Raw genomic sequence first — 7,771 nt, forward strand, 5'->3', positions numbered from 1 at the left:
TTTTTGGGGAGAAACCAAGGTGGCTTTCTGCCACACCCTTTACTGGAAGCAGCAGTATGTTGGTTCAGCCCAGCTCTGCAGCATCTGTATAGACTGGGCACTTCAGGGCTTTTTGGCACTTTTATCTAATAGCTGATTCAATCAGCTGTTTAATTCTATTAGCTGATTCAATTCTATTAGATAAAAGTACCAAAAAAGCAACACTAAAGTGCCCAATCTATACAGATGTTGGGCAAGCCAGATCCAACTAACATGATGCCTCTTCTGAGCATTTGCTGGGTTTGGCATGGGAGCATGCAGAGTTTAAAGTAAAGCATTGTTTTTTGGGGGGTTTTAAAGTTTGTAACCAACCTCTGATTCTAGTCTTTTCCTTGTTACTTGTAAAGGTCATCTAAAATGCTCCTGTTGTCTGTAGGCTCTGCAAAGTGGATTGTTTTCTACATTCAAGACTTCCTGCCTATAACAATCAAGACAAAATCACTGATTTTTGCTCCAGTGTTATCTTCTCCCCCTAAAATTTGCATTGTAAACTGCAAAAAGCGTTAACCACAGCCACTGAATTAAACATAAGGGGCTGGAATGTGCTTTCCAGATCCATGCAGGAAGAGGCCCAGTCTAGGGGAGCCAGGGAATGCCAGTTCCTCTGACTTTGCTATTCCAGGAGAAGAAGCTCAGCAGATGCATGACAGAGTCAGCGACTTGCAGGTTGTGGGACAGTGACTGGCAAGAGGAAACTATGCTGTTATAAGAGACAGCACAAGGGGTGGTGTGGAGGCTTCCCTAACCCATGGACTTAGGTGAATGACCACTCTACTGGTGTCTGGAACTGGAGGCATGTGATTCTCTCAGAATGACTTCACAGCATTTCCCTTGCTCTGTTGGCTTGCAGCTAAGCAATGGGTTATTTTCACAACATTTCTTATGGATTGTTCAAAATCCTGAAAAGTCAGTGTAAAAAAAGCCTCTTTTAAAAGGTTGTAAACACAGAAGATAATCTTAAAAATAATGATTAGATTAAATGCTTCAGTTTAGCCTTTCAGAATTGATTTGTGTATACAAACTCTTTGCATCCCTACCACTGCATTTCCTGGCTATTGTTTTTCAATTACTCTTATGTCCACTAAAATGCTCTAATACAATGGTCTAGAAAATGGTATTTTCCAAGGACTATTCCAATGAAAACTAAAATTTTTCAGTTGTGAAAAAGTTTCAAGCATTGGTCTTCAATCATGTGAGGGAACAGGCTACCCAGAGAACTTTTGGATTCTCCATCCCTAGAAATTTTCAAGAGCAGGTTAAATGGGCACTTGGCTAGGGGACTTTAGTCAGAGATGATCCTGCCCTAAGCAGGGGATAATCTAGATAACCTCATAAAACCCCTTCTAGCCCTACTTTCCTGTGATCTGAAAAAGTTCTAGTTTTTATTTAAAACCTTTTAATAAAGCAAGATTTTCAGGTTTTAAGACAAAAATGTTTCCCTTTTTAAATAGGAAAATCTGGAAATTTTTTTAATGGAAAATGGATTTTTGGAAAGAGGCTTAGCATTCCTGTGGAAAAATTGCAACCAGCTCCACCCTCTAGTGACCCTCAGTTGTAAGTACTGTTACACATGACATACCCAGTCTGCTGAAGTCCTTGTTCCATCGATACTCCCATTGATATCACTGGGAGATTTCTTTCAATAAAGATATCTAATACAGCTATAAAAAAAAAAGGTTCATGAAAAATACATTGATGGATTAAAAAAGACAAGTAAACATTGACTAATCAACAGGAGAGTAATGTTTTTCCCCCTATGCTCCTTGTCTGTGGCAATGCAAGGTCTCATCTGATGCAGACCTTTGAAGAGTCATCATTATCCTGCCTTGTAAAAATTCCCATATTTCATATATTTCATGGCCTGCTCTTCCTGTCTCCTGCAATTTCTTCACAGCCAATTTATCAAGTTACACTATTTTAGTGACAGTACTCTCGACAAGTGTTCCTTTTTTTCCCCAAGCAGACATACACCAGCAGGCACCACCTACTTCATTACAGAACTGATTTTCCAAACATTCTTGCACATGAGTAATTTTATTCACATGAGCAGCCCCACTGATGACAAAGAACGATTTGTGTGTGCATGGAAACTTGCAGGATCAAGCTAAAAGGCTGCTTAGACGGGGAAAAAACCCCCAAAAAAGAGCGCTTTAGTTTCAGCTCAGCATGCCCCTGCACCAAAAGCCAGAGCATACCCAGAAAAGGAGTTGCGTCAGTCTGACCCAGCTCACCCAGCATCTGTATAGCTATTAGATAAAAGCACCAAAAAGCACCAATGAAGTGTGCAAGCTATACAGACACTGGGGAGCTGGGTCAAACTGACATAATTTCTCGTCCAGTAAAGCACTATTATTTGGGAGGGGGTTTCCACATCTGTGAGCAGCATAAGTTATCAAATATATATACCAAACCTCTTGCACATATGTTGGCTATTGTACTTTGGCTCTGTTTTCCTTTAATCTCTCCCCTTTGGTGAATCTACAGAGGAAATCTGAGTAACCTATTAAGAAGTGACTACTGCTTTAAGGGCAGATGACAAGGGGAATACTTTCAAGCTTAATAAAAGACCAGTGTTTGACACCACTCAGTACAGCAGAGAGATGGAAGGAATCCGTGGTCTACTAGTGACACCCAGCTCTGACAGTGTACAGTTCATGGCCGCTTTTTTTCTCTTGACCCGTCTCTTCCTTCAGTGTTTTTCTTTTGGTTTTGCTGACAAATACTAGCCAATCAGTACTGTGAGATATACTTTCTGGAATGAGTATCCTTAGTTACTAACAAACTGGCAGCTTTGTTTCTGTAGAACAGAGATGTGCCTGGGCACTTCTATACCCTTGGTGGTGGCAGTGCATGGGGCCTCTTAGTTGTGCTAATAGTGTAGAAATAGATCATTTATGAAGAATTGAAATACACCGTGGGCCATACAGCACAACACAGGGAGCCATGGCATTAGGTCTCATTTATATGTCGAACCTCAATAGCTTTGTGCTGGGTACTCAGATGTGAAAGGCCACAAGGCATTTTAGCACTTCAGGCATTCTTTGTCGCTGCTAAAATGAATATCCAGAAAGAGACAGCCAGGATGTTTCAGGAAAATACATTATTCTCATTCTACCAGAAAAAATGCAAAAGGGAAAGGGACCCAAGGACAATGCTGACAAAAGACAAACTATTATGCAGTCCCTTGTCCTTTTGGCACACAATATTAAAGAGAATGCCCATTACTTCCACAGCTTACCTCAGGAGCAGAAAGGCGACTTGTTGCCACATTTAATCACTAATCTTGGAAATAAAGCAAAATTAACCAAACAGCATTCTACCCTACCTTTGCCATTCTGAATATTTCATATCTTTGTATTTAATGCCTGAGTTAAGTTGAATAAATACTGCAATCCATTTTGTTCAAATCACCCCTGCCCAGGTCAGTTTTTGGAGTTGTCTATAGCTAAATAATGAAGTCCATAGTCCAAGGTACAATACTAAAGCTGAAATAGAAAAAAGTTTGCACAACTGCAACTTGTGTTGTGCCTCCATCACATTGCTATCAAGCTGTCACTTCAACAGACACTAAATTGCTGATTTTCTGGAAATCCTTCCATAGACTTCAAGTCATTTTGCAAGAGTGAGCTCTGTTCCAACTCCATGGGTGTATTTTTTCCATTTCCTTCAGTGGGGGGTGGATTGGACCCTGAGACAGTAACATCATAGGTATTTCACATGTTCACCACCAGTTTAATTCGGGCATATCTAGGATAGAACACAGTAGCCATTACAATGGTACCAGTAATTGTCTATGGACAGGAGATCAAGATTGCTTTAACCTCCAATGCTTTAAGGGGATCTAGTCAATAAAAAAGCATTTAACCTCATACTAGAATTTGGTGTGGAGATGGGGCACACTTCCTTGATATCACAGAATGTGCCACAGGATCATCAGTAGCCAAGTTCTTGATTTTCACATCTCCATCAAAGGTTTAAAAAAATCATTGGATTTTTGAGCAGCTGTTTTCATGCCCTCTCAACAAATCAGTTCATGTGACAGTGGCTGAAGCTATTTTGTAGCATGCCCCATTACAAAATGCACAGGAAGCTTCCCCTATATTATCTTTTAGACTCAATATCTTCTTTCTGCATTTGGATCAGAATACCCAACTGCAGCTGTTTGCCATGAAGGCTCAGAGGAAGCATTTTAACTCCACTGCCTTAACATGCTCACTGGGCTGCCTTTAAATCTGCATAGTGTGGGTGGTGTGTTGCTAGTGTTTCCTGGAAGCCAAGGCTGCAGAGTATCTTTTTTCTTTCCTGCATTTATGAATAATCATGAACTATCCATCAAATATTAAACGGTATGGGAGCTAATCAGGCATTACCGTCTCATTCAGATAGTAGCAATTCATGTTTGTTTCCTAAAAATCTATGCTTTATAATGTATGTATATTTTTGCGCTTTACGTCTGCAACCAATATGTACATGAATTATTGATGTGCTATAAAATGAGTATACTGGGGGGGAGAGAGGGGAGATGAACTACCCAAGGCATTTTCATATAAATGACTGCAATTTAACTTTCAAAAACATTTTATTTGTCAACAGCCTGCTCACTGCAAATTGAAGTCCGCACATTGGATTTGGCCAAGCGTAACACAAGAAACCTCGTATTTATAAATTATTAACCCACAAGAGTCCATCATGAATTAAATATGAAAGAAAAGGAGGCATAGAGTAGGGAGAAAATATTTGAACTTTCAGTTTCTAACAGGTTTTTCCATGTAATGGCTCCTGATAGTTGAGGCTTATTTGTATAATGCTTTTGACATTATACAGTTCACCACACACTTAAGTCAGTGGTCTTGCCATACCTCAGTGTTGAGTTAGACTTCATTGTGGCATAAATATTGTCAGATACTGAAAAGAAGGCCAGTGTTTACTGTATCAAAGGAGGTGATAACTTGTCTCCCTCATATTGTCACAGCCAGTCTCGGCCCCCAAAGCTCCAAGCACATTCCCTTCATACAGTTCAAGCCTGCCCCCAAAATCAATGGTGACAGTGAATTCAGTAGGCCCAGCATCTACACCCTCATTTGTATTCTTGATGAATTAATTCTTCACAGCCAGCTCAGTTCTGCCCCCCAGCACTCAAGACAAATAATACGACTTTTTCCCTCTAGCCAAAAGGATTCCTCTGCCAGCTCCTAGAGCGAACGTATGGGCCCCTTCACAAAACAGCTCTTGAGGTTCTGGAAAAAGAAGAGGTTCTGGTTCACTAAATAACTAAGGGCCTGTCTACAGAGGGTCAGGAGCACATTAATCCAAATTAGTGATGTCTGTGAATTTAAAAAGTGGGTTGGATAAAAGGCATTTAACTTCTGCACAGACAAATGAATTAAGCTGAAGCACTTTAATTTTGGAATAACAAGGTCCATAGAGTTTATATGATTTAACTAATTCACTTTAAAGATTAATCTGGTTTAACTTCCCTAGGGTCCCCATACAGACAGGCTTTAAGGCTGAGGTTTTCACAGATCCTGGGAGTTAGACACTAAATAGTAATTCAGTAGGAACTGGGTAGCTAATCTCTTTAGGTTCCTTTGAAAATATTAGTCTATTTCTACACAAAAGGTAGTGAAAAAACCAACTACTTATACATAGATAATCCAGTGCATAAATGGAAATAAATTTAGCGAATCAAACCTGACTGCCCTGTATATAGCAAGGGACTTAACACCAGTCAGTGTCTGAATCCTCTCTCACCATTCTGTTCAAATGATATCTGCTGCTGATTCATGGAGTGACTATTTTCTCATGTGTTCATGGATGCAGTGGGTATGAAGAAGCATGAAACGTAGCCAGTGTTTTAAACCAAACCTGAAAGGTATAGTTTCAAAACAGATGCATCTGCTCCTTTCTTTCTCTCCGAGCTTCCCAGGGCCCTTGCCCATGCTCAAATGCATCTCAGGGACTCTAACTGGAAGTTACTTCTAATCTGACACCTGCCTTCAGTTCCCACCGATTCTAAGGATGACATTTTCAAAGCTACTTAAGGGCTTTGGGCACACAAGCCCTCTCAAAATCAATGGGAAATGAAGATGCAAGACCCCAAAGTGGTGTTTAAAGTCTCATCAGCAGCCTTCTATGAGGCAGAACAGAGGAGAGCACAGGCTGCCAAAGCAGAGGGACTTCCAAGTAGAACTTCATCAGCATGTTGCGAGAGTAGACAAGAAGCTGCTCCAGCAGGGGCCTGTTTGTAATCTGTGTACTGACAATGACACCTTTGAGCTAAAAGCATCATAGCACAGGCAGGATTTGAGCCAGGTTTGGCCTTAATTTATTCATCTTGTGTAACATGCCATTCCTCCAAGTGCTTTGCAAATTAATGCATTATTTTGTGACATTTGGGAGCATGTTCTCCCCTCAGTGCATGCTGGGAGTCCTTTAGTGTGCATCAGGATGAAAGCCTATATTCACATACACTAATTATCCATCACATTTAGCACAGGACATAAGTTAACATCTGAACATTTCCTTTATTGATTCCTAAAGGTACCGGCTTTTTCAGCTTTTTCCCCATTCTACAATATAGTCCAAATTGCTTGTGGATTCTTCATTTCTTTCCTTTTCATTGATTAAAAAAAAAGACCCTGTAACTCTCTCCTAGGATTTGCTGAAATGCTACTGAAGTAAAAACAAAGGCTCCCTTCCAGTTACATGGGCTTTGAACTGGTAAGTGCTCTGGTGCTCTGCTAGTTTTGCCTGATCTTAAACACAGACATGGCAATAAGATTTCCATTTGTTTGGGCCTTCTTGTTTGGGCAAAACACTTCCTCATCCTGCAATATCATTTTCTATCAGACAGTGCTTCCCAGGGATCAAAATGCCTCTTGTAAAACTACGTTCTGTATTTATAAATAGTAATGCTCTCTCTGCAAACTGGACAGTCTCCTTATGAGTGTTCTTAAGGTAAATCCCACCATTTATGGAGAAATGTATTTTGAAAATTACATCACACTTTTTCATGTTACTTTCTTCCTGATTAAAAAAAATTATTTTAAACTAAGCTCAAATAATCCCTTGGGTTATTTATTAAAATTAACAAATGGGAATCAAGATAACTGTTAGCAGGTTTCATACCAAAAAGGAGCAGAAAATACTTCAATAAAATAGAATTAGTACCCAAATAAAAATGCTAAATACTGTATTCAGTAAACCACATGTATGAAGTGTAAATTTGTTTTTGGGTACTGTATTTTTGCTGGTTTGTTCTGATGTGAGGGTACAGAATATATTTGTATGCATATATCTTAACTTGATGGACCCATGTTACTGATTTATATTTGTATTGAAAGCAGAAAAATATTTTAAAGGAAAAACTAGAAGCCCTTCAACCTAGTGTTGAGTAGTAAAGAAAGGGAAGGATATCATTAATATAATGCTGTTGAATCTAGACAGATAACTAATTGAATTGATATTTTAGGTATCAGTTCAGGGTTTAGTTAAATCTTAAAACAATGGCTTCATTTCCACATCAAGAGACATATGCTCTGGGGTTAGGAAAGCTGATTGTTTCATTTTCCAGCCATCAGTACAATCCACTAGTAAGTAAGCCATCAGTATAATCCACCTATCCCAATAGCATATGGTCCCTGTAATTTCTAATACTGTTTTGAGAATTTTAAGTATTAAATTTCCTTTTTTAACCTATTTTGGGGGAAGTGGAATGTGGCTTTTCCCAGAA

Source organism: Gavialis gangeticus, unplaced genomic scaffold (genome assembly GCF_001723915.1).
Source record: "Gavialis gangeticus isolate Ggan-Ray unplaced genomic scaffold, GavGan_comp1, whole genome shotgun sequence".
NCBI classification, from domain to species: domain Eukaryota; kingdom Metazoa; phylum Chordata; order Crocodylia; family Gavialidae; genus Gavialis; species Gavialis gangeticus.